We start from the raw sequence: 12,166 nt of genomic DNA, 5'->3' as shown, positions 1-12,166 counted from the left end.
CTTCAAGGTCACACCAATTTCTTCACTTTCAAAGTCTTCAGAAAGTCTTCAGTGATCCGAAGTCTTCAGTCGAAGAACTTCATTTTTAGGGGTCGACTTTCTCTGTAAATATCAAACTCCTCATAGACTTATAGACATGTGTACACTCACAAACGCATTAGTCCCTTAACCTATAAGTCTTCAATACACCAAAATCACTAAGGGGCACTAGATGCACTTACAATCTCCCCCTTTTTGGTGATTGATGACAATATAGGTTAAGTTTTCAATGGGGATAAACATATGAAGTGTAAATACTGATATTGAGGAATTTGATTGCAAAATATAGAAGAGCTCCCCCTGAAGATGTGCATAGTGAGGAATTTGCTTTTGAAGCAATGCACACTTGAAGAATTGAATCATGGAGATCTCCCCCTATATCTTGTAATTCATACACGCATTTGACATATAACAGAGAAGAATTTGAAATGCATGATGAAATATGGTGACTGATGTAATTTAGCATGCATGCAATAATATTTAACGAGGAATAAGCATGCAGAAAAACGTCTCAAAAGTATCAGAGCACCATCGGGTTTAAGTTTACAACTCGATCCAGTAAAGTTTCAGAAGAACGAGAGTTGTAACTTAACAAAAAACGCCCATATAGAAAGACCCGCTTGAAGACTAACTCAAAATTCTCCCCCTTTGTCATCAAATGACCAAAAGGATCGAATATGAGGACTAACGCCCCTGAAGAATATCAAGTTGATGAAGGAGCGCCGGCGTTGTTGGGGTCGTTTGTTATAGTAGGGCCTGCCGCAGTGTCGTCCAAGTCTTCATTTTCACCAGTGTCGCGCGATGAAGAATATGAGCTGGCCACCAGAGAAGGAACCTTGATCTTCTTGAATTTCTTCGGTGGAGGTGAAGACTAGTCAAAATCTTCATTGAGACCCATTTTTTCAGATCTTCTTCACCATACAGATGTGACAGGATTGCTCAGGTGCGACCGAAGACTTGATGGAGGTAGTAATGGTTTTTCTTCACTGCATTGTGTATGGCAGTCATGTTGTGAAGAAGTGAACCAAACTGACGCTTAGCCCATTTGTGATTTCGATCCACCTTCAGGTGAAGACTAAGAAGAAGTTCATGGTCATTCATCACGCGCGGAGCAGTGGCTTGAGGAGTGGACTTGGGTGCATTGGCAGAGTCATGTGTGGCAGAGTCATCATTGGTGGAATAAGATGTAGCTTTGCGAAACTGACCATCCAATGGACGAATGCCTTCATCTATTACAGCTGGTGCCTTGCCCTTTCCATCAATTGAGGAATATGTCTGCTTGAGGACTTCAATTGGGGGCAAGTAGCTGAGGTGATTCTGGAAATCAACTTTGTAGTTGAGTGAAGACCTTGTCCCGAGGAATCTCATAATCCAAGGTGCATAAGGCTTCAGCTCAAACGGAGACAGTGCAACATTTGCCATAGTCCTCATGAAGAAATCGTGATAATTGATAGGAATGCCATGAACGATGTTGAATACCAGATTCTTCATGATGCCAACAATTTCCTCATCAGACGAGTCGTGGCCTTTGATAGGACTAATTGTCCTTGTAAGAATATGATAGACAATTCTGGGCACGTACATCAATTCCTTCACGAGGAATTTGGTTCTTGGTGCTTGACCTGGCTTCAAAGGTTTCATCAGCACCTGCATGTAATGATGTGAGCTCAGGTTCACTGTAGATGCAGCGAGCTTCTTCAAGGGGAGGACTGAGTGGTAGAGCACGAAGCAATTCAGATGCTGGTGCAGTGTAGTGAGTGTTTTCAGACATCCAGTCCAACACCCATGAATTCACATCTTCAGCATCTCCGGTGATGTGCAGCATTGCATAGAATTGAAGAATCAGTTCTTTATTCCAAACGCAGATGTCAGAGCGAAAATTTAGCAGTCCAGCGTCGTGAAGAACACTGAGGACTGGTGCGAAGCACGGCAGAGATTCCATATCCACGTGAGGAATATGCTCATGGTAGAAGATTTTCTCCTTGTTGAACATCACTTAGGAATAGAAATTGGCTTGACTAGCAGTCCAGTAACGCCTCTTCCTAATGCGAGCAGAGTTATAGGGGTTGTAGTCTTCGAAGAATACGTGCTCGTTGAAGAAATCATCAGCCTTGAACTTTTTCTTGCATGAGAATGGATCCTTTGGCTTCGGCAGAGGAGTGTCAGTGAGTTGCATCACAACCTCAGGAATCTCAATCGCAGGTTCTTCAGGTTGAGGAATTTCTGGTTCCTTCTCAGTGGCAGTCTGCGTCGTTGGTTGTTCAGCAGTAGCAGTTTCTTCAGCGCTAGTGGCTGGAATTTCCTCATGGACAGATGTAGTTGGATGAGTTTCTTCATAGCCCATTTGAACAGTTTGTGTGGGGGACTGAGGAATTTGCTGTAGAGGGGTGAACATTGGAGAGTTTGGATGCTGACTTTCCCAGAATTCATCACTGATTATGGGTGTGGAGCAGCCAACGTCCACATCTTCATCTTCCATTTCTTCAACGCCAGCCTCTTCAGCTGTGAACTGAGGCATGGGCGAGGAGATGACATGTGTTGAAGGGAACGCATCCACTTCAATTTCTTCATCAATCTACTCTGACGAAGTAGCAGAAGGAGTTTCTTCATCTGATCCATTGGGGATCACATATTCTTCATCAAAAAGAACAAGGTCCTTTGATGGCCTGGTTGAGATGGGAACAACCTCAATCGGATTTGCAAATGAACTTGTCATAGGCTTCATTTTTTTCGGAGCTGAAGAATCTGAAGCAGCTGATGCTTTCCTTTTCTGCACTGCAGCACGCTCTGCAGCCTTGGTCTTCTTCACATCTGATGCAGATGGAAGGATTGGAGTTGAAGTTGGTGCAGGAGCAGCTGAGGAATCTGGTTGATTTTCTTCAGGCACAACTGATGCAGTTGCCCTGAGTTTTTCATTTTCTTCAGGCGCACCACTAGTGGGTGCCCTGGCAATTTCTTCAGCGGCTGGAATGCAGTCATCAGCCCTGGAACTCACATTTTCTTCAGTAGGCTGAGCAGATGCTTTAGCCTGAGGAATTTCCTGTTGCGTTGGGGCTGCAACATTGGAAGTGAAGTTATCCGCAAGTTTCAAAAAACGAACCTTGGCTCCAAGCCAATCAGCGCGATATGCGTCAAAGTCATCACTGAGTTTCTTGATCTCAGTCTGAATAGTGACAAGTTCTTCAGTTGTCATAGAGACAACGTTTTTCTTCAGATAGCGCTCTTTCTTGTACTGCGCTTTCTTGAGCTGCCTGTCCTTCTCAAATTTCCACTTTTCTTCTTGAATGAAGTGGGTTAGCATGTGACTTTGGCCAGGAGTCAGCTTGAAGTCAGGCATGGGAGTGTTGGGGTCCTTGTGCCAGACATCAATGTAGTCGAGGATCAACTTGGGATCCAAAAGCAGTGGCACCTCTGATCCTTTGGCTCTAGCGGCCCTGACTTGCCTGTCTCTGATGATTTCTGCAAGTTCATCATCATCAGCTTCGTCTTCTTCAGACGGCACTTGGAAAGTGACTTGTTTCTTTTGAGGACTTGGGCGAGGACCTCGTCCAGCAGTGGTCTTTGTCTTCAGCAGTGAGGGGACAACTGAGGAACTTGGTGCAGCCGAGGAACTAGCTGAGACACCTGAGGCAATGGAGATGCCTGCAGTCCTTTGGCACGAGGCGAGATGCACAGGTGCTGAGGATTTAGTCGGAACAACTGAAGGCTTTGGCGGAGGAGCTTAGCACTTTGAAGGAATAGGAGCAGCATGAGGAATTGGCCGTGAGGGCTTTGAGGATTCTGGCCGTGAGAGCATTGCTGAGGAACTTGGCCTTGAGGGCATTGTTGGTGAAGCACTTGGCTTGCGCGCAGGCTTCTTTGACATAGCCTTCTTTGGCTTGACAGCAAAGGCCTCAGCAGAGGCAGCAGCAGTAGAGTCTTCATTGAATTTCCTCACTGCTTCTTTGGCTTGCTTAGCCAACTTGGCTTGGCGCTTCGCCCATTTATCAGGATAGTCCTCACCGCGCTTGAGGCTGGTGGGATCAGCGATTTGGCCAGGTGCCAATGGAGCTCTTGGGCATGGAGGATTGAGTGCGAATTTCTTCATGTACTTTGGAGTTACATACATGTACTCCCTCCATTCTCTTGCCCATCTCCTTTCTATCCTCTGTATGCGCACCTTGCGCTGATTTTTGTCCTCTTTTCCAAACTTGGCCTCATCAGGAGTGCAGTAATCTTTGTATATGTCCTCAGGGATTTCAAAGGCAGTCATGACCTCAGGCTTCTTTCCTCCTTTCTATGGCCTTTTACCATCAGCCATTTTCTTCAGTTGAGGAATTTGAACAATCGAATTCTTTGAAGAAGTATGCAACTTTTCTTCGAGGAACGCTGCAAATGAGTTAAGTTGATGAGAACCTAGTGATTCAGTAGCTGACATGTGTACCTGTGAACAGAGTATAGTTGCGAGGAATTTGGAGAGGTCATATGCATTCTCAGAGGGTTTTTCAAAAAGAACAAGTTTGAGGAATTTGACCAGATGAGTCTTGAAGAATTTCACTAAGCGTTCTTTGTCTTAGGTTCCAGAGTTGTATAGATCGAAGATCCACACAATTGAGGAATCTTGAAGAAAAATGATGCTTAGAGAAACGAATCAAGAACAGTTGACTTGTGAGGTGTTTAGTGTGTGAAGCTATGAAGAAAAACACCTTTGAAGATTTTGAAGATAATCATTCAAATCAACGAGGGAAGTAAAAGTAACTTTTAATTACCCTGGACGAAGAACACGACGAACAGTGAGGTGTAGAGATGGAGTTCGTCTGTGTAGATCTTCCACGCCCTAACTTGGCGGAGGAAGATGGCTACGGCGGCGGAGTGAAGATTTCCGCGGTCGGAGCGAGTACGTCGGCGACGAGGTCGAGGCAGTGAAGCTCTTCCTCACCGGCGGCGATGAAGTAGCGGCGGCGCTAGGGTTTGAGAAGCTCGAGTTGGAGAGAGAGATCGAGCGGAGTAAAAGAAGTGAGGAATGGAAGGAGGGGTATTTATAGCCATGGTGAAAAACTGCTCGCCCGAAGAAATTGGATGAACATGCCCCTGACCCTTCTCATTCGCATGACATGTGTCACCCACGTACTGAGAGGTGGAGATCGTGGGTGAATGGATAAGTGTATCGTGGGATGCGGAATGGTTTGAGAGGCAAAGCCGAAAATTTAGATAAGATAGGTTTTAAAGTTCCGTTCACAATTTCTTCAGCTGACAAGGACACAGTGAAGATTTTGAACGAGTTTCAAATAGAACGCACATGAAGAATTTGTGAATAGACTGGGTTGAGTATAGCATAGAGGGGAAGGGTCCGATCACATTCACTTAACAGAAAAACCAACTTGGAGAATTAGCAATAAGTGAATGCTGTAGAGGACATAAACTCATATATAGCCAATGAAGAAAAACGACGGAAACAGTGAAGACAATGCAAAGTTGAAGAATATGAACAATTGAGGAATTTCAACTTTTGGTGGTGGCGTGACCCACCATATAAGAATGATGATTTCAGACACCGCGTACAATTATCGTAGGGTTCTGAGAATCAAATTCTTCGTTAATTTCTTCACACTAAGAGTGTTATTCTTCATTGATTGAAGAAAAACGTTTCTTCATGTGTTGCACATCTAAGTCATCAATTTTGCATAAGTGTTAGGATGAATGTCCTTTTCAAAGAACATTCGAAGATTCTAGGATATTTAGCTCACACCGCAACTTGCTAAATCTCTTCTCATCCAAGGGCTTTGTGAAGATATCGGCTAGCTGTTCTTCAGTCTTCACATGCTCAATAAAAATGTTGCCCTTCAACACATGATCACGAAGAAAATGATGACGAATTTGAATGTGCTTTGTCTTCGAGTGCTGAACTGGGTTGTGAGCAATCTTGATGGCATTCTCATTGTCACAGTAGAGAGGCACATTCTTCATGTTGACGCCGTAGTCCTTGAGAGTTTGCTTCATCCATAGCAATTGGGCACAGCAAGAACCGACGGCAATGTACTCAGCTTCAGCAGTAGATAGTGAGACGCAGTTATGTTTCTTCGAGGACCAACAGACCAAAGATTGTCCAAGGAAATGGCATGTACCAGATGTTTACTTGCGGTCCACACGATCGCCAACATAGTCAGAGTCAGAATATTCAATGAGATCAAAAGCCGAGCCCTTGGGGTACCATAATCCAAGTGTTGGTGTGTGAGCTAGATATCGAAGAATATGCTTCATAGCCTTATGGTGTGATTCCTTCGGTGTAGCTTGAAATCGGGCACACATGAAAACACTAAGCATTATATCTGGCCTAGATGCACATAAGTACAATAAAGAGCCAATCATGGAGCGGTATACCTTATGATCGAAGTCAATACCATTTTCATTAGTGCACAGATGGCCATTTGTGGGCATAGGAATTTTGACGCCTTTGCAATCTTGCATGCCGAATTTCCTCAGTACATCCTTGAGGTATTTCTCCTGAGATATGAATATGCCATTGCGTTGTTGACGAATTTGAAGACCTAAGAAGAATTTCAACTCTCCCATCATAGACATTTGATATTCTTCGCTCATCATATAGGCAAATTCATCACTATAACGTTGGTCAGTACAGCCAAAGATAATATCATCAACATATATTTGACACACAAACAATTCACCATCATAAGATTTAGTGAAAAGAGTAGGGTCAAGTGAACCGGGTTTGAAGCCTTTCGTCATGAGGAATTCCTTCAAAGTATCATACCACGCCCGTGGGGCCTGCTTGAGGCCATAGAGGGCCTTGTTGAGTCTGAATACTTTGTCAGGATTCTTTGGATCTTCAAAACCTAGGGGTTGAGCAACATATACTTCTTCCTCAAGCTTACCATTGAGGAATGCACTTTTCACATCCATTTGATATAAAGTGATATCATGATGGTTAGCATAAGCAAGTAATATGCGAATAGCCTCAAGTCTAGCAATAGGTGCAAAAGTTTGATCGAAATCAATTGCTTCAACCTGTGTGTAGCCTTGAGCTACAAGCCGTGCCTTATTCCTCACCACAAGGCCATTTTCATCTTGCTTGTTGCGGTAGATCCACTTTGTGCCGATGATATTGTGCTTGCGAGGATCTGGACGTTTGACCAGTTCCCAGACAATGTTGAGCTCGAACTGATGTAATTCTTCTTACATGGCCTGAATCCACTCAGGCTCCAGAAATGCTTCATCTACCTTAGTGGGCTCTGTAATAGAGACAAAAGCATAGTGCCCACAAAATTTAGATAAATGTGAAACTTTTGAGCGTGTGAGAGGACCTGGCGCTTTGATGTCATTGATGATCTTTTCAACTTGTACTTCTTTTGCAATGCGAGTATGAGCTGGTTGTCGTTGAAGAATTTGATCAGCGTTTTCTTCAGCACCATTTTCTTCAGCATTTTCTTCAGGTGCATTAGCTCGACGTTCTTCATGCTCTGGAATGAATTCTTCAGCAGATTCTTCAGTGGGAATGACATCCTCAGTAGCCTTGAACTTGATAGTTTCCTCAGGTGCTGGTTCATCTATCACAGTAGGTAGGTGCTCTCTTTGTGAGCCATTAGTTTCATCAAACCGCACATCTATAGTTTCAACAACCTTGTGAAGAACGTTGTTGAAACTCTGTAGGTGTGCGAGTCCTTTCCGTAACCAAGCATAAAACCTTCATGTGCTTTCAGTGCAAATTTTGAGTTGTGATGAGGATCTCTTATCCAACATTTAGCACCGAAGACTTTGAAATAACTTACATTGGGTTTCTTATCGGTGAGGAGTTCATAGGCAGTCTTCTTGAAGAATTTGTGAAGATATACTCTGTTGATGATGTGGCATGCAGTATCAATTGCCTCAGTCCAGAACTGATGAGGCGTTTTGTATTCATCAAGCATAGTGCGAGCCATCTCAGCAAGAGTCCTGTTCTTGCGCTCCACGACGTTGTTCTGCTGAGGAGTGTAAGGAGCAGATAACTCATGAGTAATACCAAGTTCATCAAGATAGTCATCGAGACCAGAATTCTTGAACTCAGTGCCATTGTCACTTCTGATGTGCTTGATCTTCACACCAAAGTTGGTTGAAGCCCTCGAGGAAAATCGTTTGAAGACTTCCTGCACTTCATGTTTGTATGTAACAAGGTGTACCCATGTATAACGAGAGTAATCATCAACAATAACAAAGCCATATTGAGATGCTTCATTTGAAATAGCAGAATAATGATTAGGACCGAAGAGATCCATGTGAAGCAATTCAAATGGTCGAGTAGTGGTCATGATAGTCTTCGCTGGATGCTTGGCCTTTGTCATCTTCCCAGCTTCACAGGCTCCGCACAGGTGATCCTTGAGGAATTTGACATTCTCGATGCCAGTGACATGCTTCTTCTTCGCAAACGTGTGCAAATTCCTCATGCCTGCATGACCAAGTCGTCGATGCCAGAGCCAACCTTCTGAAGCTTTTGCAAGTAAGCACATGGCTGGTTGTGGTCCTGTAGAGAAATCAACAATATACATGTCTCCTCTCCTAAAGCCTTCGAAGACTTTGGAATTGTCAGCTTCCATAACCACAACACAACGGTACTTGCCAAAGACAACATGTGGTTTGTACATCCACTATCGAGGACCCACTCAGTGGCTTTGGGTTGATCATCCTGCAGATGAATTAGTGCAGCTTACAAACTCATATACTTCATCAGTGAAGAATATGACATCAATTCATCAGATCAATTTTATCAAGCAAAAGAACATATAAAGCAATATGAGGACATGAGAAATGAAAGTTCATTTCTTCATGATTAGCCTGCGTCCTATCAGGCATGCTCAGGTCTCCAGCAAATTCTTCAGACGATTACGTACGTCTGGAGACCTGACCCTGCAGAAGAGATTAGTTCTTTTTTCTTCATCACCCAAATCTGAAGGGGTGGCAAAGAGTTCATCATTCTGTGAGCTCCATACGAGAAGGATGGCATAGAAGCCAGTCCATTTCGTTTCACATAAGAGGGGTTAGAATAAGCATAAGAGTAAGCAGAGAAATTCTTCGAGGACTTATGGACATAATAATTTGAAGAATAATGCACATATCCACAATCCTTAGATCTTCCCTGCGAAACAGACGGGTTAGCACGATGATGTTCATATGAGGACTTTGATCCTTTTGAGGAATGTGATCCATGTGAGGAGTTTTGTCCGTATGAGGACTTGGATCCATATGAAGAATTTGGTCCATATGAAGCATTTGATCTGGGGTTCCTATTCTTCACAGGTGGCGTCATGATGACATTCACCTGAAGATTTTCAAGGCATCTTTTGGGAACCCAGATTTTCTTCATAGGGGGACCGTTCCTGCAGTTAGTGCTAACATATCTAGCAAATACTTCACCATTCTGATTTTTGAATAGTTTATAGTTGGAGTCAAATGACTCGTCATCAGAACGAGGAGATTCACAAGTAAATCCAGATAAGTTAGATGGATCAACTGGAGGTCCCTTTGCAGCAACCCATGTAGTTTTGGGGTACTGCTCATGCTTCCAATATGTACCATCAGCATTGAGTTTTCTCTCAAAAGCAATACCCTCTTTCCTAGGGTTCCTGTTGAGGATCTGCTTTTTAAGCACATCACAAAGAGTCTGATGCCCTTTGAGGCTTTTGTACATGCCTGTCATGTACAATTCCTTCAGCCCTACATCGTCAGTGATACTAGCAATGTCCTCAGATGAGGAATTAGTGACAGCAGAGGCATGTGAAGAATTTGAAACATTAGCAGCATTTGAACATTCAGGTGAAGAATTAGCAGATTCACGTTCAATGCATTTCAAACATGGAGGAACAAATTCTTCCTGAGAAGCACTGATTTGTTGAGCAAGTAATGAATCATGCTCCTTCTAAAGATCTTCATAACTCACTCTTAGCTTCTCAAGATCTTGCTTTATTTGAAGAAATTCATAAGAAAGCTTCTCATGATCAGATAAAAGAGTGTTATGTTGATCTTGAAGGGTGTCATACTTAGTATGAAGTCTCTGAAGACTTTCAGCCAAAGCTTTTGACTGATCCATTTCTTCACCCAACATATCATCGCTCTTATTTAGCATGTAGTAAACTTTTTCCAAAGCTCTTTGTTGTTTAGTGGCAAGGGAAGCAAGTTTAACATAGCTGGGTCCAAATTCATCACCAGATTCATCATCACTAGACTCGGATAGGTAGCATTCAGCTACCTCAGCATCTTTTGCCATAAGGCATGATGCAGAAGATGATGATTCTGGTTCGAATGTCATCGCTTTGAGAGATTCCTTGAAGTCCTCAAACCAAGGATCATGATAGGTTCGATGACCTTCATAGACCTCAGAGAGACGGTCCCAGACGAGCTTCGCATGATCGAGATGCATGATATTTCTGAACTGATTTTGTGACAGACTTGAACAGATGACATCCTTCGCCGTGAGGTTGAGAAGAGTGTACTTGCGAATGTCATCAGCTTCTGCCATTTTGCACAGATCGGTCAGACCAATCTCAGTGACGGTCCACAGGGCGCTGTTCATCGCCATGAGGCGTTTCTTCATCATGGCCTTCCACTTTCGTCATACCTTTCTCTGATACCAATTGAAAGTCAAAGATGGGGCATGTCACTTTCGTCATACCTGCGGTCGACATAACTAAAACTCCAGGCGGTTAAACCAAAATCACACAAAACAAGGGAGTACCTTGTTCTGATACCAATTGAAAGTGCGTTATATCGACTAGAGGGGGGTGAATAGGCGATTTTTATGAAATTCTTCACTGAGGAATTTGCCGGCGAGGAAATTCCTTAGCGAAAAACTACTAGCAGCGGAATAAGTACTCAACAGTAAACATAACAGAATACAAGCATAGTCATCATGATGAAATGAAGACAGGCACAGAGTACAGGAAGCGTAAGCACAGGATAACACAGGATGAAGACAAACAGACTGAAGAAATTGAACTGAGGAAATTGAGAAAGTCTTCAGTCAAAGTCTTCAAACACAGATATGAACAAGTACACAACTCAATTATGAGGAAATGAAACCAGTAAGCTTGGTGAAGACAATGATTTGGTAGACCAGTTCCAACTGCTGTCTCAGTTGTACGTCTGGTTGGAGCGGGTGAGTATTTAAACTCGAGGACACACAGTCCCGGACACCCAGTCCTAAACACGCAGCTCAGAACACCCAGTCCTCACCGTATTCTCCTTGAGCTAAGGTCACACAGACCTCGCCCAATCACTCGTGGTAAGTCTTCAGGCGACTTTCAAACCTTCACAAACTTGGTCACTCGGCGATCCACAATTCCTCTTGGATGCTCTAGACCATGACGCCTAACCGTCTGGAAGAAGCACAGTCTTCAAAGGTAACGAGCGTCGGATCCACGCAGGATCAATCTCTTCAGTGATGCTCAATCACTTGGGGTTTGTAGGTGTTTGGGTTTTGGGTTTTTCCTCACTTGATGATTTTCGCTCAAAGTCCTCGGAGGATGGGTTGCTCTCAAATGACAAGTGTCAGTTTCTCTCGGAGCAGCCAACCAGCTAGTGGTTGTAGGGGGCGGCTATTTATAGCCTAGGGAGCAGCCCGACATGATAAGACATAAATGCCCTTCAATGATATGACCGTTAGGTGGATAGATATTTTGGGACAGCTGTCGCATAGCACAGCAACGGTCGGAATTTTGAGTAGCAAAATCCTCAGGGCTATCATGTTCCTCACTGTGTAGGAAATTCGCACTAGCGAATTCCTAACTCCTCAGTCAGGACAAATTCCTCAGAGACCATAAGAACTTCGTCTCTGTCACTGAAGAAATTGACTGAACTGTATGAGATTTCCAATGGCTTCACTCGAAGGGATTGGTAGGTGTAGGATTTTGAGTTGAGCATCACATGGAAATTTTTCCTTAGTATTTCCTCGACCCCCTTTAACAGTATGGTGTTTCCTATGACTCAAGAAAGAGAAAATGAAACTATGAAAACAAAAGTCTTCACGCTTCATGTTCCTCGAACGAATACCAAGTCTTCAAGGTCACACCAATTTCTTCACTTTCAAAGTCTTTAGAAAGTCTTCAGTGATCCAAAGTCTTCAGTCGAAGAACTTCATTTTTAGGGGTCGGCTTTCTCTGTA

Source organism: Triticum aestivum, chromosome 5A, assembly GCF_018294505.1.
Source record: "Triticum aestivum cultivar Chinese Spring chromosome 5A, IWGSC CS RefSeq v2.1, whole genome shotgun sequence".
NCBI classification, from domain to species: Eukaryota; Viridiplantae; Streptophyta; class Magnoliopsida; order Poales; family Poaceae; genus Triticum; species Triticum aestivum.
The sequence above is the reverse complement of the archived record's forward strand: the minus strand, read 5'-3'. Positions refer to the sequence as shown.